At 39.0% G+C, this 25,577-nt stretch overlaps 1 protein-coding gene across 3 annotated transcripts in view; it reads right to left on the bottom strand.

Annotated features, from left to right (window-relative positions):
- DSE (dermatan sulfate epimerase) overlaps positions 1-25,577 on the bottom strand; it is a 73,815-nt gene that overhangs the window by 36,652 nt on the left and 11,586 nt on the right. Inside the window, exon 2 of one of the 3 annotated variants that reach the window (XM_064290082.1) lies at positions 3,790-4,054. The exons of 1 other annotated variant lie outside the window; for it this stretch is intronic. The gene's annotated coding sequence lies outside the window, so the exon portion shown is untranslated. Of the gene's footprint in view, positions 1-3,789; positions 4,055-14,430; positions 19,889-25,577 lie in introns of those variants that run through there. One more of the 3 variants, XM_064290090.1, reaches the window with a different exon arrangement.

Below are 25,577 nucleotides of genomic sequence, written 5' to 3'. Positions count from 1 at the left end.
AGGTCACCATGAGTCAGAGCTGTCCCAACGGCAACTAACTACAACAAAAGTTTGACTAAATAGATGGATACCGTTATTTAAGAATCATTCTTTTACCACAAAATAATTCAGATCACAATTTGATCATTTCTCGCCCTGTGTATCCTACATCTATCTGCAGCAGCCCAAATTTGATATTATGCTTAGGCCAAGCAAAATGATAGAAAAAGTATTTAATAAGTCTCCTAAACTCTAATTATCTTAATTATGTCCTCACCAAGCAACAATACACCCCAAATTAGTTTTAATTCTGGTTCCAATAATCCCTGCAGCTATTACGATTGCTGACACATAGAAAAACTTCATGTGGTCCTAATTTTTTTTTTTTTTTTGCCTATTTGAACTTTTATTTTATAATAACTTAATGTGGCAAAACTGTATTACTAGTTTGTTCTATATTACAGTCAGCTTCAGAGGCAGAACTAGGACCTGAACCTCCTAAATCCTAAACCAACTTCATTTCTTTTTCTTTTTTCAACGAAACTAGTTTTTAACAACATTAAGGGTTCCGCTCTTGCCATCCTTAAACAAAGAAAGTACAGAAAGATTATGTTGAGAAGGAAAAGAACTGAAAACTAGGCTAGTACATTGAGTTTAAAAAATGATGTGGATTTCCAAATGGTCTGAAACTGTTTATAGAATGAAGCATGTGGTCGTACAAAAGTTCTTTTAATTTCTCAATATAGGAAGCATAGGGATAGAAGAGAGAAATCACCCTGTAGAAAGTAAAATTAAGATGGATTAAAAACTCTCATAATATGTGCCAAATCTAAGGAGCACAGCATAATGATTAACAGTATGGGGTCTGGAGTTGGGCAGATGCAAGCATAAATCCCAGCTCTGCTGTCTACTCACTTTGATCAACTGACTTACCCTCTCAAAGCCTCCATTCTCTCATCCATAAAATAGTACCTACTTCATAGAGTGGTTAAACATATGTGATGCACTTAGCATACAACCTGACATAAATAAAGAGCTCAACAAATACTTGTTTTCTTTTTAAATAAAAGGGAAGACATTTTAGACATGTGAGATTAGATTCATCTACTCATAAAATATTTTATTTGAAAGAAACTAAATCTTTAGAACTATACAGGCAAGTGAACGTGAACCAGAGATGTTAAATGCTTAGGGCAAGGCCAGGCTGCTTCTTGGAGATGTAGCTAAAACACAAACACAACACTCCTGATTCTGGGGCACATCATTCACAGTAAGCTCATTACTCTCCAGAAAGGAAAGCATACGGCTATCAAAAATTTTCAAGTGTTTGTTGGAGGTCTTCCCTCAAAGAAAAATAAATAAGTATCTGAATTTAACTGCTTCCCAAGGCCAGTAATTCTTAGTGTACAAAATGTGACTGTGCCTTCTTGTATTCTTTCAAAAGAAAGACCAAGTGATACAGTAAGGGCTGGAAAATACGGCCTTTGGCTGGGGAGCTGTCTCCTAGTAACAAATGTATATTAGGGAACCCAGACCCATTACCCAGTGCTATCGAGTAGATTCTGACTCATAGCGACCCCATAGGACAGAGCAGAACTGCCCCACAGAGTTTCCTAGGGGGAAAAAAAAAAAAGGGAAGGGGTACATAAATCTTCAGGGGACATTTGCTGCCACTGCAGCAGTAGATAAGTCAACCCCTGTCCAGGGTCTGGTCTTGCCTGTTAATGTCATCAGTGTCTCAGATGACCACCCCAGGAGATGCTACCTGATGTTAATCAAGCTAAGCCCCTCCCCCATATATATATATATATATACATAAATACTAGAATGTCAGAGTGTTCATTTACAAGAGATACAACTACTAAGCCATTTGGGAAATATGTTCTGCCTTTGTAGGAAATCTCTACAGGAACTGAAATTATCGGTTGCTTTGTGAACAAGGAATCAGAACAAAGGCAGTGGGAGGGGCCTTGGGCTGGGGACAACTCAGCCAGTCAAGATCGCTGTCATAACTGCACTTGAAAGGAAACTGCACTGTCAACATTTGTCACAGATATCCCTGGGGTATTGTTAAAGGCAAAATTTTTATTTTATTTTTTTGAGTATGAATTTTTGTATTTTTTTATTGTGCTTTAGATGAAGGCTTACAGAACTAGTTTCTCATTAAACAATTAATACACATATTATTTTATGACTTTGGTTACCAATCCCACATGTCAACACTCTCCCTTCTCAACCTATTGGATTCCCTATTACCAGTTTCCTGTCCCCTCCTGCCTTCTAGTCCTTGCCTCTGAGCTGCTGTGCCCCTTTAGTCTCATTTCGTTTTATGGGCCTGTCTAATCTTTGCCTGAAGGATGAACCTCAGGGGCGGCTTCACTACTGAGCTAAAAGGACATCCGGGGGCTATCTCTTGGGGTTTCACCCGTATCTGTCAGGCCAGTAAATCTGGTCTTTTTTTTACGAGTTAGAATTTTGTTCTACGTTTTTCTCTGTCCAGGACCCTCTGTTGTGATCCCTGTCAGAGTAGTCAGTAGTGGTAGCCAGGCGCCATCCAGTTGTGCTGGATTCAGTCTGGTGGAGGCTGTGGTAATTGTGGTCCATTAGTCCTCCGGACTTAAAGACAATTTTAAGAATGTTTATATAAGAAAAACAAAATGTACATTCTTCACAGCTCCTGCCACCATACCCACTAATCTCAGCCCCAGAGTGGCTGCCCCCAGAAGCCCAACCTGATGGATGGGCCCAGCAGGTAGTCACATGATTAGCCAGTTGCCATCAAGTCGACCCTAAGTTGTTTTAGGTAGACTCAAACCTCCACAACCTTTTGGTCAGGGACTTCAGTTACATGATTGTTGTTAGGGCCCATCGAGTTGGCCCTCAACTTAGGCAACCCCATGCATAATGGGATCAGACCATTGTTATACATAGGGTTTTCATGGCTGATTTTTCAGACCAACCAGATCAGGCCTTTCTTCCTAGTCTGCCTTAGTCTAGAAGTATCATGTCAACACACAAGCCTCCACTGACAGACGGATGGTAGCTGCACTTGAGGTGCACTGGCTGGGAATCAAACTTGGGTCTCCCACATGGAAGATGAGAATTTTATCATTGAATAATGACTACAATCTAGTTACATGATTAGGACACTGAAATACCTCCAACACTAGAACTGGATGTGCTCATATCCACAAAAGGGCCAAAACTGTTAGTCAGAACAGACAACTGAATGTCTCTGGCATTGCACCTTCCCCCTTGGACAATGTGGGGTCACTGCCCCAGTAAGCCACTATGACTCTTCCTTTTTTATGCTTCCGTTTATGTTTCCAATCAGGTTTTAGGCAAACCTAGATGGTCTGCTATTTCCTAGGCAGAGCTGCACATTTTTTTCTCTGATCCATTTAGAATGTAACATTCAGAGAAATTTATTTCCAAGTACTTGAGGAGCATCGTGCTGTGATCTTACTTAAAAGTACAACTTGACTATTTCCACATATAATTTTCTGAAAAATAATTTTCCTCAATATAAATTAAAGCCTTATATGCCCTTTGTAAATTTCTGTAGTAAAATAAATTTAACTTTATTCTTAAATACTTCAAATTCTAAGAAAACTTATAGTTTTGGTACTATACAATTGCTACCGAAAATTATGCTCCCTGATGTATAAAGTATTTGGTCACAAACAAAAATTAAAATTCTAAAATCCAAGAAATTTTTTTTAATTGTGCTTTAGATGAAGGTTTACAGAGCAAATTAGTTTCTTATTAAACAATTAACACACATCCTGTTTTGTGACATTGATTGCCAACCTCGCAATGTGTCAACAGTCTCCTCTTCTTGACCCTGGGGGTTCCCTATTTCTATTCATTCAGCTTTCCAGTCCCCTCATGCCTTCTCGTCCTTGCTCCTGGGCTAGTATGCCCATTTCATCACATAAACATCGTTGACCTAGATGTATTATTGTTTGTTTTATAGGCCTGTATAATCTTTGGCTGAAGAGTAAACCTCAGGAGTCACTTTGGTACTGAGGTAAAACGATGTCCAGGGGCCACACAATGGGGATTTCTCCAGTCCCTGTAAGTAAAATCAAGTAAGTAAAAATCAGGAACTCTTAATCAAAATAAAATTTCCTTCTACTGAGGGCTTATTGTTCCTCTACTTAAGGGTGAAATAAAAAATATCCCAAGAAGTCATTTTCAAACAAAAATCCACAATATAAAATGATAGCATATGGAACCCCCAAGAATTTACACACACTACTGAGGGAGTAATTATAACCCTGAGCTCACACGGCACGGCAAAACCACACTGTGTGTAATAATGGTGTTAACCATCTTCACACACAACATTAGAGAAACTCTGCGTTAGGTTTGTACAGTAAGTGCAGTTCTGTGTAGCCAAAGGACATTTCTATCGTCGTTTTCTAGAAACGTTTTACGAAGACAGCAAATTTTCTAGTAATGTAATCTGAAGCCCACTTTCCTTTCTACATCAACAGTGATAACTACACAACTTCCTTATATGGGAAAAAAAACTTATGTTTAAAACGGACACAGATATTTTCTGAGGCCAAGTCTGAAGGCTCCATCTCTGATTCACCATAGACCACCTGAATGAATCATTTAGTGGCTATCAAGCTGAATGCATGATTTGGTAGTAGACTTGTGCTGGTACACGTTACTACAAATCTAGGAACCACTAAGATCCAGCTTTGGAGAAAGGGGTTGTCATTTAGTATAGAGAAGTGAAGTAAAATCTGTATCATTTTCAATGAGACACAGAAAGAGCAGGGTGGAGTCTGGGGTCTACAAAATCACTGATGAGGCTGGGGAATTTAATTTTGCTTACCAAAAGGCTGAAGGAGAACACAAAATGGTTATACTTTCTAAAATAAGGTATAAGCAAATTCTAATTTACCTAGCATTCTAATAATTGGACATTTTATTGGTACTTTTTTATTACAATCTTAATTGGTTTTCTTAATGATGAATCTTTGGATACAATATCCTAAAATATTTTCAGATTTTTTTTTTTATTTTGATATTACTCCTACTCCTCACTTACCGACTAACTCGTTATCCAACACTTTGAATTTATAAAACAGTAAAAAATCTACTATCCAACCATTTTATGCACTGACGATGTACGTCTGACAGTAATGAACGCTGAGGAGCAAGGCAAGAGTAATGCTGACCGTTGATAGTTAAGGTTATGTGTCAACTTGGCTGGGCCATAATTCTCAGTGTTTTGGCAGTTATGTAATGATGTAATTTGGCAGTTATGTAATGTTGCAGTCATCCTCCGTTTTTGTATAATGCTGATTTTTGCATAACGACCTGGTCTTTGGAACCTAACCATATTGGTAAGTGAGGAGTGGGTGCATTTTCAGAAGAGTTTAATGTTGAGTATAAGTTTTTTTTTTTTTTTTAATTCTGAATCTTTGAAAGTAGGAATTTATGTATATGAAGTTTTGCAAAGCAGTTATACAGAATTCTAATATCAATTCCCAGTTCAGCTGCTAACCAAAAGGTCAGTAGTTCAAATCTACCAGGAGCTTCTTAGAGCAGTTCTACTATGTCCTATAGGGTTGCTGTGAGTCAGAATCAACTCGATGGCAATGGGTTTGGTTTTTGGTTTTATCCATACTGGGGAGAAAAATTTTTTGTAAATATCAATTAATTAATTCAACTATTTACTGAGCAGCTATTAAATCCAGAAACTATGCTAGCCATTGAGAATACAAAGTAAATGAGAAAAGCCATACCCTACTCTAAATAACCACAGGATAAAAATCTAAGAAAGTGGTGTTTCTAAGTTAGGTTTTGGGTTTTTTTTTACACTGCACTGTAAATATAGATTGTACTATATTTCAGGGAGCCCTGATGGTGCAATGGTTAAGCGCTGAGCTGCTAACCCAAAAGTCTGCAGTCGAACCCACTAGCTGTGCTATTAGAGAAAAGATCTGGCGATCTGCTCCCATAAAGTTTACAGCCTAGGGTAACCCTATGGGGCAGCTCTACTCTGTCCTATAAGGTCATTATGAGTCATAATTGACTCGACAGCACCCAACAACAACATATGATGCTTCACAGAGTCTCAGAGGGGTGCAGCTAATGCACTCAGCAGCTAACCAAAAGGTTGGAGGTTCACATCTACCCAGAGGTGTCTCAGAAAAAAGACCTGGAGATCTACTTCCAAAGAACCAGCCACTGAAAACACTATGGAGCACAGTTCTACTCTGACATTCATGGGGCAACCATGAGTTGAAATTCACTCCATGGCAATTTTTTCTTTTTAAATATGATAACCCAAAAACACCCAGTGCCATCAAGTCGAGTCTGACTCATAGCGACCCTATAGGACAGAGTAAAACTGCCCCATAGAGTTTCCAAGGAGCGCCTGGCAGATTTGAACTGCCAACCCTTTCGTTAGCAGCCGTAGCACCTAACTACTATGCCACCAGGGTATTTTATAGAATATTTATTAGGCTATGATAACAGGCATTCTCCTGTAGTCCAAAGCAATTTATTTTACCTACCGTATCCGGCCCTCCAAAAAAAAAAAAAATGAACACCCTTTTATTAAAAGTTTTTCTAAACAGTAAGTATGCAAAGGTTTTCTAGAAGGGTCTAAAGGATTAGCTCTATCTTTAAATGTGAGAATTTCTCAGCAATATCTTTAAATATGAGAACACGTGGGCTAAAACAATGAGAGGAAGACAGAAAAGATGCATGAAGACAATGAAGTCAAAAGCTAAATTCCAAGTTTATAGTTTTAAATAACAGTTGAGCTAAACTTTGAAATGTTCAAAACTAAAATCTTTCTTCCTGCCATAGACTCAAGAAGGCATACCCGTGAGGTGGTGACAAGGCCTCCATAGGAGTCAGAGAGGCTTGACAAAGGTAGCAGACAAAGGTAGAATTTGTCCATAAGCTAGATGGGAGATGAAATGAGATAATACCTGTAAAGCACATATTTTATGGTAAGTGTTAAAGGAATAAAAAAAAAGAGCTAGTAATTATCATTCATCTCAGAACAGTATTAGTGGCTGAGAGGGCACGAGGTAGAAGCAAGACTTCCTGGGATGGAATCCCAGTGTCACCACATCCTTAGCTATGACCTTGCTTCCTCCTTTGTAAAATGGATCAAACAACAGTACCTTCTTCACAGGGTACTCAGTCAGACGGACTGACACAACAGTCATAAGAGTGGATTCAAACAAAACAATGATCATGAAAAAGGCGCAAGACCAGGCAACATTACATTCTGTTATACATAAGGTGGACATGAGTCCGAGCCGATTCGACAGCAACTAATAACAATAGCAACAACAACACAGTTACAGCATTTAAAGAGGATCACCAGGAGTTGGAATTAACTTGATAACGATAGTTTTGGTTTAGCAGGTCCCTAAGTGGTGCAAACGGTTTGCAGTTAACTACTGACCTAAAGGTTAGTGATTCGAACCCATCCAGTGGTACTGTGGAAGAAAGCCCTGGCAATCTGCTTCTATTAAGTTCACAGCCAAGAAAACCCTACAGAGCAGTTCTATTCGGTAATGCATGGGGTCACCATGAGTCAGAATCTCCTCAATGGCGATGAGTTTGGTTTGTTTGTTTCTTAGGATTTAGAAAGTACTCAGTAAATGTTAGCATCTACCACCATCTTTTCAGCAAGAACACCAAGGTCATTCTGAGACGAAGGGCACCATGACACCAGGAGAAGTGCTCACAAAACTATCACTCAAAGGAAGTTATTTTAAAATAAGTATAATGTTTATTCATAAACTTCAGATTTTTCATGAGCCTAAAAAAATGAAATACTTTGACAAATATGAAGTATTTGATGCCAAGAGGTTTCTCCTCCTTCCTACAGAACTGCCCATTTCTAACTTCCAGACTGCGTAATCCAAGTAACTGATCACATCTAAGCAGAAAAGAAGTCTTCAAATCTAATATGATTTCTTTTTTAGGAACACTGAATTTTGTATACATAGATAAACCTTACTGATATATATGTGCTCACACAGTCGGAAAAATGTCCCAAAATGTAAAAACATCAGGCCTGATGAAATTTAAAAGATGAAAAAATTCTTTGTTTTTTTCCCAAAATATAGCTACTGCTTGTACCGTGCAAAGAACACTTGTTTCATTAGTGTATTAAAAAAAAAAAAAAAAAGCCCCATAAAAATTTTTAAGCCCCATAAAAATCTCGTAATGGAGTGAATCGTGTTCCCCCAAGATGCGTGTTAGAATCCTAACTCCTATACCTGTGGAAGTAATCTCATTCGGAATAAGGTTTTCTTTGTTATGTTAATGAGGCCATATCATAGAGGGTATGTCCTAAATCTAATCACTTCTGAGTTATAAAAACTGTAGATTCGACACAAGCAAACACATACTGGGGAAGACAGACACAGCCAAGGAACTCCTGGGCTACTGACCAGGGAGGAATTGACACAGCTAAGATTCCAATTTGAACTTTTAGCCTCAGAACTGTGAGAAAATAAATTGTTCTTTAAAGCCACTCGCTTGTGTTATTTGTGTTACAGCAGCACCAGCTAAGACAGAAGTTTTGTTTCCTTTTCAACAGATAAGGAAAGTGAGATTTAGAACAGCTGAATAACCTCCCCAGTATCCTTCAGTGTGCGCTCGGGTTTGTTTCTCACCCCAGGTCTATCTGACATCGGACAAGATTTTAACCACAACATCTCACTTCCTGTCTCCCAGGAGCCGCCTCCGATGCCTCATCCTGAGATTTCTGAGAGGATGTGGCTGCACAGCTGCCCACTGTGTTCACCCCCACTCCCTTCCTTATAACTTGCTGTCCAAGCTCCTCTGCTGATTCCACTGGTACATGCGTGTGACAGTTCAAACACATCTAAAACTAAGTTCATCTTCCATCCAAAACTTTCTTGACTCCCTCCTCACTGTCCATAGAACCTATATTTTTCACAAATTGATGACCTGGAAGTCATCTTCGATTCCTTCCTATCCTTTGTCTTCTCCATTCAGTTTTCTTCCCGAAGACCTGCTTCTTTTCTCAGGCAACATTTCATTACTGTGCAGTTTTATAAAGAGAAATCTGTTCTGGAATTCAAATCAACTTTCAGAAGTCTTTGGGTGGTACAAATAGTGAATATGCTCAGTTGCTAACCAAAAGGTTGGAGGTTCGAGTTTACCCAAAGGCACCTCGGAAAAAATGCCTGGCAATCTACTTCTGAAAAATCAGCCACTGAGCACCATATGGAGCACGGTCTACTCTGACACACATGGGGCTGCCATGAGTCGGAACTGACTTGGTGAAAACTGACTTGGTTTTTTCCTCCTCTGTTGTTATTACATGCTGTTGAGTCGATTCTGACTCACAGTGACCCTACAAAACAGAGTAGAACTGACCCATGGAGTTCTCAAGGGGCTGCTGGTAGATCTGAGCTGCTGACCTTTTGGTTAGCGGCTATAGCTCTTAACCACTGTGCCACCAGGGCTCCTTTAGATCTAATCGATACCACACACACTTGTAGATCAGATCCTCTTTTTCTAGCCCAGTATCTGCAAAATTCTGTGAAACGAGCTATGGTATAAATCATATGGTAACCCTGGTGGCATTAGGGGTTAAGAGCTATGGCTGCTAACCAAAAGGTCAGCAGTTCAAATCCACAAAGGCCTCCTTGGAAACTCTATGGGGTAGTTCTGCTCTGTCCTACAGGGTCACTATGAGTCGGAATCGACTCGACGGCAGCAGGTTTTTGGGTTTATCAATCATAGATTTTCAGGGAAGTATCACAAAACACAATTTCTCATGTAAACTACTGGGATCCACTCATAAACGAATTCAGGTAATCCTTCCTTGAAACTATGTATATTTTAGATATATCTTTATATCATCTCCTCCAGGAGCAGGTCTTATAAGCTAACTCTCTAACTAAATGTCTAAGAAAGACTAATATTATGCCCAAGACCCTAAAATCCCTTTTTCTTTTTTTAGTCTAATCATCTAAGTTTTAGTATAGAATTTTAATAGTCGTGTCATGATACTTTGTCCCATTAGGAAAGAAAATAAAACTTCCTGATACTTTTCACTGTGTCTTTCTCTTTACTCAACTCTTGGTATTCTTCTCTTTCACCCAGAAAAAAAAAAATGATTCTGTCCAACAATGCTGCTGGTGAAATAAAGGACACAGCAGAATATACTGGACTTCACGGATTGTTTAAAAGCTTTAGATATGGTCTAAAAATGAAATATGTAGATGTTAAGAAAAAGGCTTAAAAGAACTTCATAGGAAAATAATTTGCTGACATTAAACCTACAATTGCAGTCATTTGATTAAAATGAAAATTTACTGGATGAGTATATATGGAATGATGCTTTTATCACTCTACATGAAGCCCTTTTTCATTCCTGACTTATGCTCATGCATTCTTCCATTTTTCCAGTCCTTAAACACAAATGATAAAATTTACTTTTTTTGCTATCTTTCACACCCTCAAGTATTTTATATATACATTTGTTGGTTCTCATTTTTGTCTTATAGTTCCTTGGCATTAAAATTCTTGAGTCCTTTCCAAATTTCCTCTTATGAATCATAATCACACTCAGAATCCTGCAGATTTGGTTTGTAAAATAACCAAAGACACAAGCACTGCCTTCTTAGACTTCCTCATCTCAGTTACTGGCAACATAATTAACCAAAGACACAAGCACTGCCTTCTTAGACTTCCTCATCTCAGTTACTGGCAACCAGTCCTGCCAGTAATTCAGGGCCTAACTCTCCCTCCCCTCCTTCCCTTGCCATATCTAAAACATCAGCAAATTTCTGTTGGCTCTATCCTCAAAATACCGTCACCTTTGCCATCACCGCCTAAGGCACGTGGTATCTTGCCTGAATTCCTGCAACCAATTCCCAATTAGTCTCCTTGCCTTCACCTTTAGCCCCCTCAGGTCGCACTCAACACTAGAGCCACACTGATCCTGTTCAAGTATAATTCAGATCATGTCACTGCTCTGTTTAAATCCTCCAATGACAGAAACCAAAGATTGTTAGTGGTCACCATAGATTGGGGGAAGGAGCAGAGTTGCTTAGGGTGTGCTGAGTTGATGTTAACAGTGGTGGAATAATTTGGAAAAGGATAGCGAGAATTGTTGCACAACTTGAAGAATGTAATCAATGTCACTGAATCGAACATGTAGAAATTGTTGAGATGTTGTGTTATGCATATTTTCACCACAATAAAAAAAACTTCCAATGGCTTTCCATCTCCCTCAGAGGAAAACCCAAAGTCCTGACAAGAGCTCGCACGCCCTAATGGTCTGGTCTTGTTACCACTCTTGTCTTCACTCACACAACCCTTCCTGTGATTCCTGTACAAACTGCTCCCTCCTCAGCGCCTGTGCACTGGCTGTTCCTTCTGCCTAGAATGTGTCTCCCCAGATTTCCACAGGACTTGCTCTTTCACCCATTAAGTATTTGCTCAAATACCACTTTCTCAGTGAAGCCTGCCCCAATCACCTCAAATTACACCTTATCACCATGCCCTAACTCCCTCCCTTGTTTTATTTTTCTCCATGGCACTTAAAACCTTCTAATCTATTATATAATTTATTTATTTCTTTTGTTTGCCTGCTTCCCCTTCTAGAATGTAAGCTACCCGAGGACAGGGATTTTTACACTTTGCTTTCTATTATATCTTAGTATCTAGAAGGGTACCTAGTGCTTAGTAAATACTCATAAGATATTTACTGAATACAGTAATTTAACAATGTGTCAAGGCGTAAACCTTTAAACACTCAGATGACTACACATATAAGCTATCTAACTATATAAAAAGAAGCAATGAGAAATTTTTTGTGCCAGATAAAGCATTTGGAGGTAAAATGTGCTACGATGCCTGAGGATTTCAAGGTTACTCAGGCTGATTTTTACAGAATTTACTGAGAGCTGCCCTCATACCCAGCTCCATCTTAACTCTCCCTTAGGCACAAGCCTCTCACAATGGCCGCCCCAGGTTGCTGGCTGTGGCTGGCTCTCCACTCAAGCCTGGCCATGCCCTTGTTAACTTGCTTGGCCTGCCTCTGATGGCAGTCCATTCCCTGAGTGTCCCCAGTTTCCTGACACTCTGCAGACAGTTCCCATGGGTCTCCTCTAGGTCTTTTTTTTAAATGCCACCTCAAAATCTTCAGTCTGTTTTGCAGGGATTAGACAACCCACCACACTCCTCCTCATCTACTCCTGCCCAGACCAGCCATGCCTCTCTTTCTGCTGGATGAGATGACTGTTTGGGTCCTCAAACTTTTATTTAGGTTGTCTAGCTCACACATGGAAACCCTGGTGGCGTACTGGTTAAGTGTTATGGCTGCTCACCAAAAGGTCAACAGTTCAGACCCATCAGGCACTCCCTGGAAACTCTATGGGGCAGTTCTAATCTGACTTATGGGTCACTATGAGTTGGAATCAACTTGACGCCAATGGATGGGTTCACACACAGGGTCGCCATGAGTAAAAGTTAACTCGATGGCAACTGGACTGGTTTTGAAATTTAAAATGGTTCCCTTTATGCCTCCATTTTTAACCATATTTTCAAAGAACATTATTATCTAATGGTTTGGTATAACGGCTTTTTCAGTGTTATTATCTGCAAACTAAAAAAAAAAAAAAAAAACTTTCTTCATGAGTGTGATGGTTAAGGTTCTATCTAAGACAATTAATTATAATAATCTGAATTGCTAACATTTCTTTTATCCAAAGAATTCAAAATAATGAATTATTATTTCTTCTACACCTACATCATTCCTATCGTTTTGTACTAACAATCTTATTATGGTGAGTATTTGTAGATCTACAAATTATTACTAGTTGAGAAACAATTTTTGAGGAAAAGAAGTCTTACTAGACTGCTGGAGACTAAACACAGTATGCAGAGAAGAGTAATTTCTGAATTGATAGCCACTGCCCACACCGGCAAAAATACTGCTCCTGTAAAAATACCCTAACTCGGTGCTTGAAGCATGGCCACACATTTCACATGTGTGTTTGTGTGTGTGTACAAGGCCACGAATGTTTAACTTGTTGTCTGTAGCCCCATCTTGGTGAATTGATTGTCTCTATTTAGTTCTGTCTTCAGCATCCTACCCTGGTAGTGTTAGTTCCATTCTTTTCATCTCCTAATCCAGACATATACCTCTTACCTGGCACCTCTCCACCCAAACTTTCATATCTACTCTACCCGTTTCACCCCATCTCTGTTCACAGCCAGATTACATGTAGCTACTCCTTTTGGACAAACCTGATGGAACTCCTCTCCATCAATGTTGGAGAAAACTCTCTTTTATACTAATCTTATTTTTCAAACTTTCTTCTCATTTCTTGTCCTAAATGGATCGAAAGACTAGACAACTACCTGTTAGGTGATTCCTGAATTTAATGGGACAGGGTTGGTAAACTAGATGTCACTTAGGATCCTTCCAAATTTAAGATTTTATGACGTATCTCTGACTCTTTCAATGATACCTTGTCCCTGTTGTGCTCCTCTGTCTTGCTCTCCCTAATCCATGAGCAACATGGAGCAGCCTCTTCAATTCCTGGAACATTAGTTCTCTTTGCCACTTTCCTGGTGATTTCCATCATTGGAAACTGCGATTTGTCTGTGTACTCTTCTTAATCTTCACAGGGAATTTCTATTGCTTTGGAAACATTTCTAATTTCCTCTGTGACTTAGGAACCTCAATCATATTTGTACATTCTACTTCAGTCCCTACTATAAAAATCTTGGGGGCCTCAATTTCCACGTTGATGTTCTTCTAGGTTCCCTTGCCTCATGTCATGCCTTTTCTTTCTTGAAGTACAGAGCTCCATCTCACACCACAGCGGCCAAATACAGCGCCCTACAAGTGGAAGTCATCACCACAGTCACTGTCACCTCTCAGATCTTTAATTCATCATTTCTTCCCTTTTATATACTTTAAGTCCTTCCTCTATCATCCCTATCAATGCCCCATTATATCCACAGGATTTAATCTCTGCCTTTCTCTTTGAAGGGTTTCAATTCTCCTATTACACTCAATCTGTCTTCCTTAGATACTGCCCACCCATCCTTCCCAACATTCTAGACACCCTTATCCCTCTGACTTTTCCATTGATCCAATTATGCCTAAATCCACAGTTCATAGTCTTCATTACTACGGGCCATAGAATACAGACCTGGTCCATTCTAAATTCACATCACCCAACTTCTACCTTACCCTCAGAGCTGCACACCTGCCCGCTTTTATTCATTTCCAACAGACTCTTCAGAAAAATTCTCACCATTAACACCAGAGTTTTGTCTCTTTCCAAAAGCCACCAGTTCTTCCTTTATCATCTAGACATTAGGATGGATCCTTACATATATATTGTCTTATAGAAATAACTTAAATTACCCAGTGAAAGTACAGTGTCTCCAAATCGATCTAACCTTTTTTCCAGTCCAACACAGAAAGAAGTCACAGACTGTGCCATGCTGGAGAGAAGGAAGAAAGGCGGAATATACTTTCAGAAGATGAGGAGCACACCGATGTCCCAAGGCCCTCCATGACACGTCCATCACCGTGGTAATCCATGGAATACTACAGGTCCAGGCAAACAGGAGACAGAAAAGCCGAGGCAGCTCATTAAACGTTTCTCATACAAACCTACACATTTCCCCTCTTTTCTATAATCCTTTTGGCATATCATGGCTACACTGTGGTACACACAAAAGAGTTGACTTGGAGTCCAGGCTTTACAATTTTTCTCATTATTAACGCAGAAATTCTAATTTTTGTTGTATATCCTCCCAGGCTACTATAAACAATAAATTTACATAGACCTTGCCTAGTGCCAGAAACTATGCTCAATATTTCACATGGATTATTAACTCATTAAATCCTCATTACAGCCTCATGGTGTAGATATTAATATTATCCCCTTTTTACAGGTGAGAAAACAGAGGCACAGACTGATCAAGTAACTTTCCCAGAGCCACACAGAAAGTGAAGGAACCAAGAGATAAACCCAAGCAGTCTGATCAACACTAACCATGAAATAACTACCTTTGTAAACCATAAAATGCCTTACGAAGAAATCACCATAGTAATTATCACTTCCCTATTCAAGAATCTCTATTTCCCACAGCAAAATAACCTTCTTGTCTGAGTTTCCACAGTCTAGTCTGAGCTATTGTTCCAATCCTATCACTCATTTCTTCCTTATGCAAACTCTCACACTGACCTGCTTAAGCACAATTCATATTTCTGCCCTTTACTCTCAGTGTTTCTCTTATGGGGTTCCTTCTCTCCACCTGTCCCATACCCAACTTCACAAACTTTCTCATTCAAAGAACATAATGCTGTCTATGAAGTCTTTCCTGGGATCAACGTTCATAAATGGTCTCTGCCTGTGAACCCATCTATGCATTGTTCAATATTCTTTGAGAATTCAGGGATGGGGCCAGCCATGAAAGTTCTTATTCCATCTTATAAGATGGCAGAAGAAACAAGATGTTTACACAAACCATTAAAATAAAAGCTAAAAGGTTTCCATGAGAATGATAAAGTACTCTGAAATTTACAGAAGCAGATTGACCCTCCCAGCTTGAGTGAACAAAGAAGGATGCACTGAGAAGGTGGTATGTGAATTAGGCATTCCAAAAGGGGTCAATAAGAATGTTTACAGTTTTAGCTGTATCTACTATACATGAAGAAGAAACTGAAATTGTCAACGATTTCATTCGACCTGGATCAACAATCAACGTCCATGGAAACAGCAGTTAGAAAATCAAACAATGTATTTCATTAGGCAAATCTGCTGCCAAAGACCTCTTTAAAGTGTCAAAAAAACAGAGATATCACTTTGATGACTAAGGTATGCCTGACCCAAGCCAGTCTTTTCAATTGCCTCATATGTGTGGAAAAGCTGAACAATGAAAAAGGAAGACAGAAGAAGAACTGATACATTTGAATTGTGGTGTTGCTGAAGAATACTGAATATACCGTGGACTGCCAGAAGAGTGAACAAATCGGTCTTAGAAGAAATACAACCAGAATGCTCCTTAGAAGTGACTATGGTGAGACTTTAGTTCACTTACTTTAGACATGCCATCAGGAAAGATCAGTTACTAGAAAAAGACATCATGGTTAGTAAAATGGAGGGTCAGCAAACGTGAGGGAGGCCCTTAGTGAAATGGACTGACACACTGGCCAAAACAATGGACTCAAACATACCAACAATCATGAGGATGGCTGAGGACTGGGCAATGTTTCATTCCCTTATATGTAAGGTCATTACACATCAGAGCAACTCAATGGCAACTAACAACAACAACAACTACACATTTGTGTTAATTACGTGCATAACCAAGGACCCCTGGTGGCGCAGCGGTTAAGTGCTTGGAGGCTAACTCAAAGGTCAGCAGTATGAACTCACCAGTCCCTCCACGGGAGAAAGATGTGGCAGTCTGCTTCACTAAAGATCACAGCCTTAGAAACCCTATGGGGCAGTTCTACTCTGTCCTATAGGGTTGCTATAAGTCAGAATTGAGTCAATAGCATGTGGTTTATATGAAGATCCATTTTTTTTTTTTTCCTCACATTTACTATCTCATCCCTCTCTGAATCCAAACAGGATTTGAGGTGGATCTCCCCTACTCAGGTATACGCTACTAGGAGGCAATGGTCTTAGTCTTTCTTCATCTCTCCTATGGTGTCAAGCATAATTCACTACATAAGGTACAGGCCATCAAAAATTGTTTGTGGAAAACAATGAAAGAACACATGAAGAAAGGAAAAAGAATGTCATCAAAAGAGATAAGTGATATCCCAGGATTTTTCCAAGAAGTTCTCTTTGACCTGACAGCTCCCCTACTTCTCTGCTTGCTCTCCTTCCAGCGCCTTTGCTCTGCTGGTGGCACTGCCTGCAACACTCTCTCCCCTCCCCTTTTTCTCATAAAATCCCCTGGGGCCCAATTCATTCTCCCCTGCTAGTTGAGTGTTCTCTGTCCATGTAACCCTCACGGGTTTCTCCCTTCCAGAAATTCTGCTGCATGCGTTTGTCTCTGCTCAGCATTTAATTGTTCCAGTGAAGTTTCATACTCAGTTATCCTTCTCCAGCCAGATTTTATAGCTCCTCAAGGCTGGAGACCATGCCCCTTCTCCCCTCCAACCAGACGGCCCCAAAACACATAAGTACCTGGCAAATACCTGCCCAATGACTAAATCCTTTCAGTATTTCTATCACTAAAGTACAATGTTCTTTTATCTGACCCTCCAGGTTCAAAAGGACATTGGAAAAAGTTATGTATCAAGGCATTTATTCCCAAGTAACACAGATTTATCCTTTTTAAAGCTTGAAATCACGGAACCAAACTTCAGTGGCTTCACCAACAAGGGGAAAAAAAAAGTATAAGCACACAAAAAAACGAACTGTAATATAACTACTCTAACACTGCCAGTTCAACTTCTTTAGGCATAGGGTTTATCATTTTATGGCAATTTAGTAGTATAAATACTGCCACACATACCTTCACCAAGAGATTTTGGGAGTGATTCCACTTTATCGAAAACTGCACAATGAAATTTAGTAAGCAGTGGTGAAACAGAATGTTTGGAGTTCCCATAGCAGACATTCCAATACCATTTGTTAATTTACATTTTATCCAGAATAATTCTATGTAAACCACATTAAGTCTACAAATTTGAATGGTGAAAATCTTAGAATGCTAATGTAACACACATTGATAACAGGATAAGCCTGACCTGAACAATACTGGTTTCCTCAGAAAAAAGGAGAATCTTAAACTTTCACACCAGCATTTACAAAAGGATAAATTGAACTGCTATATAACAGCAACAGACCAATTCTTATTTTGCTCCCCATTTCTCCTAGGTTCTCATTAGTACTAGTACCTTATGAAAGACTTAGGTAAAGACAGACGATGAGAAAAACAAGAAAATGAACTCACGACAAAGAGGGCAGTGAAAGCTACTCTTATCTAAGAAAACTTTACAGCTTTTTCAGTGCTTCCAAGAATCAGTTTCCTTCAGAAAGATAATTGTGAAAACTGTTTAAAACTATAGGCTGAAAAGCTAAATTAAAATACTTCCAATTGCGCGAGACTTTGTTGGGCTCTACGTTCTTCGTATCCCCCATTTCCACTGACCCAATATCAGCTAAAAGAACATTTTCCAGCAAATTGCACTTAACTAGTAACCTAAAAGCTGGTGGTTCAAACCCACACAGTGGCATCATGGAAGAAAGGCCTGGCATTCTACTTCCATAAAGATTACTGCCCAAAAAACCCTATGGAGCAGTTCTACTCCGTAACACATGAGGTTGTCATGAGCTGGAATTCACCTGATGGCAATGGGTTTGTTTTGTTTCTTTTGGTTTCTTCCATCAAAATGAATCTGCTTTTAAAATAATTACATCTTAAGTACTACCTGATTTTAACATTAAGAGAAAACATAACCATTGGCCTGAAACCATAATATCATTTCTCCTGTGAAGTGTATCCTCTTAAACTAAATTAACATTCTCCTTCTAGAAATATTGTTAATTCTAACCATAAACACTGCTACAAAAAGAAGTTTGGTGTTTGAGAGAAGTTTCCAGCCTCCATCTGACTTAGGCAGCCTCCATATTTTGACCATGTGACTGATAAAACACCTCACACATTCAAGAGACTCCTTTCCTGCTGCTTACAGCCTGGTTACTATAAAAGCCTAAGTAGTGAAACATAAAAAGATGGTGATGAAAAGCCCAATGAAATACCACAGTCTGGTGCTAAGACATTTTTTTAAAGTTTTCTAGAATATAAAAGAAACATAGAGAAAAGTGACCTGATTGGGAAGAAAACAGATGGAGCATAGAGAAGAGGAGTTTTAAGATACTGTAGTATTGATATGGAGAGAAAGGTGAAACAAATCTTATACAATCAGTCTTTAACCAGTTGATAAATACTTTGTTTTAATACAATAAAAATGCTAAGTAGGAACTGTAAAAGAGCCCCAGTGTCACAACCAGTTAAGCGCTCCGCTGCAAGCCAAAGGGTTAGCGGTTTGAACCCCAACCCAGTGGCTCTTCGGGAGAAAGACCTGGAGATCTGCTCTTGTAAAGATTACAGCCAGGAAAATGCTAAGGGGCAGTTGTACTCTGTCACATGTGGTCACGTCAAAATGGACTCCAGAGCACACAATAACAACAGAAACTGTAAAGGCAATTTGCATTTTAAACATTAAAACTGACTATTTCTTCCACATTCACATAATTAAATCGTCTTTCATTTCTAAGATTTTCAAATCCAGATGAGAGCAGAAGTTATGAGGTTAGAGCCCCCCAGAGACAAAGGCTAACGTCCCTTTAAGACACCTCACTTAAATCTTTCTAAACAGAGAACTCAAAGGCCTCCTTCAGCAATACGAGCAAGTTTTTTTCTGAGTATTTTTAAACTTTATTCCATATGGAATAAGGTTTTTAAAATACTCAGAAAGAATTTCCTCGTATTTAGCATAAATCCCTCATGATGCTTGCTGTAAGTCTGTTTCCTCCTCTTTTTCTTCAGGGAAGATGGAAAACAGCTGTTCAACATTCCCCTTCAGGTTCCATTTTCCTTCCTGCCAGGCCCATTCCCCCAAGGGAAAAGTGAAAACTGCAGGTGATTCCAAAATCCAGCTGGCCCATGCCAGATTATCCACAGGGTTAGTAAGCCTGGCCCCATTCATACCTCCTGGAATGATATCGTTAAATAGCACAGGCCCCAGGAAAAGCTCTTTACCAGAATTTGTAGAATTCTAGAAATCCATCGCTTAGAGTCTGTTTTGGGATATATTCAAATAATGAAAACACCACAGCTTCTGGATTTGATCAAAATGAAAACTTTTGTGCATCAAAGGATTTTATCAACAAAGTGAAGAGACAATGTACACATTGGGAGAAACTATCCGGGAAGCATATATCTGAAAAGGGTCTAATATTCAGAATATGTAAAGAACTTCAACAATTAAAAAAAAAAAAAAAAAAGACAAAGAACCCAACCCTCCCTCCAAAAAAAAAAAAGGCAAAGGGATTAAATAGATATTTCACTGAACAGAGTATATATATAAATGGCCAATAAGCACATGAAAAGATGCTCAGTGTCATTACTCATTTTGTTGTCATTTGGTGCCATCGAGTCAGTTTCAACTCACAGCAACCCTATGTACAACAAAACCAAACACTGCCTAGCCCTACACAATCCTCACAATCGTTGCTGTATTTGATCCCACCGTTGCAGCCACTGTGTCCATCTCATTGAGGGTCTTCCCTTTTTTTTGTTGACCCTCTACTTCACCTAACATGATGTCCTTCTCCAGGGACTGGTCCCTCCTGATAACATGCCCAAAATATGGGAGATGAAATCTCACCATCCCTGCTTCTAAGGAGCATGCTGGCTGTACTTCTTCCAAGACAGATTTATTCATTCTTCTGGCAGTCCATGGTATATTCAATATTCTTCGCCAACACCATGATTCAAAGGTATCAATTCTTCAGTCTTCTTTATTCACTGCCCAGCTTTCCCATGAATATTAGGCAACTGAAACACCATGGACGGAAACCCTGGTGGCGTAGTGGCTGAGTACTACAGCTGCTAACCAAGAGGTCGGCACTTTGAATCCACCAGGTGCTCCTTAGAAACTCTACGGGGCAGTTCTACTCTGTCCTATAGGGTCGCTATGAGTCGAAATCGACTCGATGGCAGTGAGTTTGTTTTTTTTTTTTTTTGGAAACACCATGGCTTGGGTCAGGTGCACCTTAGCCCTCAAAGTGACATCTTTGCTTTCTAACTCTTTAAAGAGGTCTTCTATAGCAGATTTGTCTAATGGAATACGTTGTTTGATTCCTTGACTGCTGCTTCCATGAGCACTGATTGTGGATCCAAGTAAAATGAAGTCCTTGCCAACTTCTGTATTTTCTCCATTCATCATGATGTTGTTTATTGGTCCAGTTGTAAGGATTTTTGTTTTATGTTGAAGCGTAATCCATACTGAAGGCTGTGGTCTTTGATTTTCAACAGTAAGTGCTTCAAGTCCTCTTCACTTTCAGCCATCTGAATATCGCAGGCTGTTCACGAATCTTCCTCTAGTCCTGAAGCTATGTTCTCCTTCACACAGTCTACCGGCTTCTCGAATTTTTTGCTCAGCATACAGACTGAAAAAGTATTTTGAAAGAATACAACCCTGATGCAGACCTTTTGTGATTTTAAGCCACAGTATCCCCTTGTTCTGTTCGAATGACCGCCTCTTGGTCTACGTACAGGTTCTGCACGAACACACAAAAAAAACGAAATTTCCATTCTTCGCAATGTTATCCATAATTTGTTAGGATCCACACAGTCGAATGACTATGCTTAGTCCAAAAACACAGGTAAACATCTTTCAGTGTTCTCTGCTTTTAGTCAAGACTCATCTGACATCAGCAACGATGTCCGTCTTTCCACATTGTCTTCTGAATTTGGCTTGAATTTCTAGCAGTTTCCTGTCAATGTACCGCTGTAACCAATTTTGAATTATCGTTAGTCATTTGGGAGACGCAAATCAAAACCACAATGACATACCACTTCACCCCCACTTGAATGGCTATGATGAAAAATAAAAGAAAATAACAGATGTAGGCAAGAATGTAGAGAAACTGGAACCCTCATTCCACTGCTGGTGGTAATGCAAAATGGTACAGTAACTGTGCAAAAGTTTAGTGGATCTTCAAAAAGTTAAACAGAGAAGTACCATATGACCTAGCAATCCTAATTCTAGGTATATACCCCATAGAACAAAAACAGATACTTGTACACACCAATGTTCACTGCAGTACTTTTCACAATAGCCAAGAGATGAAAACAACCAAAATGTCTGTCAACAGATGAATGGATAAATAAAATGTGGTACGTACATACAATGCAATATGACTCGGTCATAAAGAGAAATGAAGCTCTAATCCATGCTACAACACTATGAATCTTGAAAACACTAAGCTGAGTAAAATCAGTCACAAAAGGACAAACATTATATGGTTCCACTTACATGAAATAGGAAAACGTATAAAGACCAAAGTTTATTACTGATTACCAGGAGCAGGGGAGGGGGAAAGGAGGAGTCTTACCTTAGAGGGCACTGAGTTTCTATTAATGGTGGTAGAATAATTTGGAAGCTGACAGTGGTGATAATTACTCAACATGATGAACATAACTTATGTCACTGAACTATACATGTAAAAAATACTGAGCTGGCAAATGTTTTGTTACATATTTTTACCACAATAAAATAATTAAAAAAAAAATAGCACAGCTTCAAGAAGAAAAGTTCACAGTCAGGACTGAAGAGAAGGTAAGCAGTGTTGTCCTGCAGCTGTATAACATCTTGACCTTCACTACCGCCCACACTAAATGCTAGGGTGTTGAGTACACCTTGGTATGAAACATTTTCAAACTACCTGATAATTTCTAACATGCAAGTCTTAAGTTTTTTGTCATTAAAGCAATTTTTGGGGTGTAAGATAACTTTAGAAACTTAGTACTCAATACTCCAATCTGAATGACTACTTTGTGAACTAAGGGGTCGATTTCTAGTCAGTTATTTCTTTAAATGAATAATCTATACTGTATTCAGGTTAGAATCAAAATTTATAAATTTGGGCAGAGAAACTGCAGATTACTACATTTTATACCAAAATTTACACAACTAACACTAACACTGCTACCTATCACTTTAGAAACCGCTAACTCATATCCTCATTTTGCCTGCAATAGCCATTTGGTTCCAGCAGTTAAGCAGGTATGCTGCCTGGGTACTTCATCAATAAAAATATTATAGACTCACAACCTTGGTGAGTCCATTTCCTTTACAAGTTCCTTTTTAGAATTATGAAATGCTGATTCAACTTTGTTGTGGTATAACATCTGCATGCATTAAATGCCTATTGCTTTGTAGCTAAGTTTGTTACACACGAGAAAAATGCCAATTTTTTTTGCAAAAGTACTGATTTAATCAACAAATACAACTTTACAACTCTATGGCATCTGTGTACAAAACCAATATTTCAAAAGGAAAGCTTTAAATGACAGATTTTTAACTGATTATAAACCTATTATTCAATTTCTACCAAAAGAGTATATAAGCTAATTTAAACACATGCTGAGAATTTTACTATGATTACCCTGTTATTTTTCATACTCATCAGGAAGAGAGGCACTATAAATTCTGCAAATAACACAAAAATAAAAATTTTCTGACATGCAGACACTCACACATTCAGTTGCAAACTCACTAACCCTATTTAAGACAAAGCAGATGGACACAAATACTCCACAAAGGGTATGTCGTCTATGCACAACTAGGAGTCAAAACTGAATATACATCTTTTGCTGTATTTTTTTTTAAAAAAGGAAACAAAACCAAATGAAACCCACGGCTGTCAAGCTGATTCTGACTCATAGCAACCCTACAGGACAGGGTAGATCTGTCCCATAGAATTTCTAAGGAGTGACTGGTGGATTCAAACTGTCTACCTTTTGGTTAGTAGCCAAGCTCTTAATCACTGTGCTACTGGGGCTCTGGTAAAAAAAAAAAAAAAAGGGGGGGGGGCAGGAAAATGCTTACCAAATGGTTATAACTATTCTCAATTATAAAATGCCAAAGCAAGCCACACTTATTATCAGTATTGTTTATAACTTTAACACATTACTGAAGAGGCAAATGCAGTTCAGTCAGGAATTGTTTACTAACATCTGATGACAAACAGCACTCACCAAGATAATGCGTACAGAATATTTCAAGGGAGTTGAAACAAATAGAAGGAAATCCAGTGGTAATCTTAATACACAGAAAATTCACAGTGGTATTCTGAATTAAGGATTGAACAAACAACTCCATCCAAGAAATAAATGCCTTTCACAACTTCTCTTCTTTTTCCAAATTAAAATCATTCCCTCTTCTTCATGATTTCCAACAGGCTCTATGAGCACAGTACCTCCAGCAGGTTTATACTCTTCTGGGCATCTGAAAGAGGTCATGGAGTCCACACCCTCAACAGGCTGGAGCTTGCCTAGATCTGTCGGAAGTAAGCAACACAACTGGTAAAGCACCCAACAATAAAAGACCTGAAGCCAGCAAATGAGAACTGTGTAGTCAGCCCAGGGCTCTGCAAGAATTAGAAGAGGCCTCACAATGGAATTCTTCCATGGCATGTGAAGAGATACCAGAGTGGAGAAGAAGAGGGGCTGCAGAAAGGCACTTAAAATAGCCACTTACTGAAGCCTGGGAGGAACATATGCATGCTAGGAAGCTGACAGTTCATGGGCAGTAGTGAGTAGTAATAAAAATAAAGGAGATGAATAAGAAAATGAAAATTTAAGACTCTCTAATAATATGAATTTGGAATAATAAAAGAGAAAGGTAGAATTAAATGTGCAATTTAGGTTAATTTCATATTTAAGGTACATCCGAACGACTCGTAAATGAGACAAGTCCTTTACCTTCATACTACTTCCACACCGCTAAAATGACCTTAATACATCTACTCTACATCTCTATTTCCTCTAAGCTAAAATAACATTAGAAGAAAGATAACCCTCTGAAGAAAGTAAAAAGTACTAAGCAATCTTAAAACGCAAGTATTTGTGCAGCCACTGTGTGATCTATCAGAGACTTTTCCTTTCCTTCAATTGTCTACATGCATCTGATCTGTAATAAGAGTTTATTAATTCTAATGACCCCTCATTTCCCATCTACCACATTTTCTATTTCTCTTTCTAGTTTGGTTCTTTTCTGTAACTCTTCTCCAATCAGCTAACCAAAACTCTGTTCCACACATGACTAGAAGCTGTGGATGCTAAAGTTAGATGGGTGAGCATTTAGGACTATATGTTTATTACTAAATATACAGAAAGATTTTCTTTAAAGAACAATTATTTCAATTAAAAATACTATCTACTTACCGTAAAGTTTAATTTGTAGAAGGGAATTTCCTATTAGAATTGAGCATTAGAATATGCAAGGCTTTTTAAAACTCACTTATTTCTAATTATTGCCATCACCAAATGGAAGCATAGAACAGTGCCTTCGGAGTCTGGAATTTTAATCTCTACTCCTATCCTGGCACTAACTCACCATAGGAATTGCACTAAAAAAAATCCGGGAGGCGGGGAAAAGATGGCAGAGTAGTCAGATGCTTCTGGTGGTCCCTCTTACAACAAAGACCCGAAAAAACAAGTAAATAGATTATATACGATAATCTAGGCGCTCTGAACAACAAAGACAAAGATAGTGGAGTCAGACTGAGCAGCAGAGGGAGGGACAGACAGTTCGGAAGCAGCGAGGATTTGCCAGACATGACCTGCAGGCTGGATCAGCTGGCACACCCAGGCTAAGGCAAGCAGTAGCACTCAGGACATGTTTTCCACACTAAGAGACACCTGAGTGGTGGAGAGTCTGCTCAGGCCTCTGGAACCAGGGAGAAGTGGCGCTGAATTGACTAAAGTTAAGTACAAGTGTCTAACCTAGCGTGTACGATCAAAAAAAAAAAAAAACAACAACACTTCCTCCCTCTGGGAAGCAC

Source organism: Loxodonta africana, chromosome 1 (assembly GCF_030014295.1).
Source record: "Loxodonta africana isolate mLoxAfr1 chromosome 1, mLoxAfr1.hap2, whole genome shotgun sequence".
Taxonomy (NCBI): domain Eukaryota; kingdom Metazoa; phylum Chordata; class Mammalia; order Proboscidea; family Elephantidae; genus Loxodonta; species Loxodonta africana.
The sequence above is the reverse complement of the archived record's forward strand: the minus strand, read 5'-3'. Positions and strand labels throughout refer to the sequence as shown.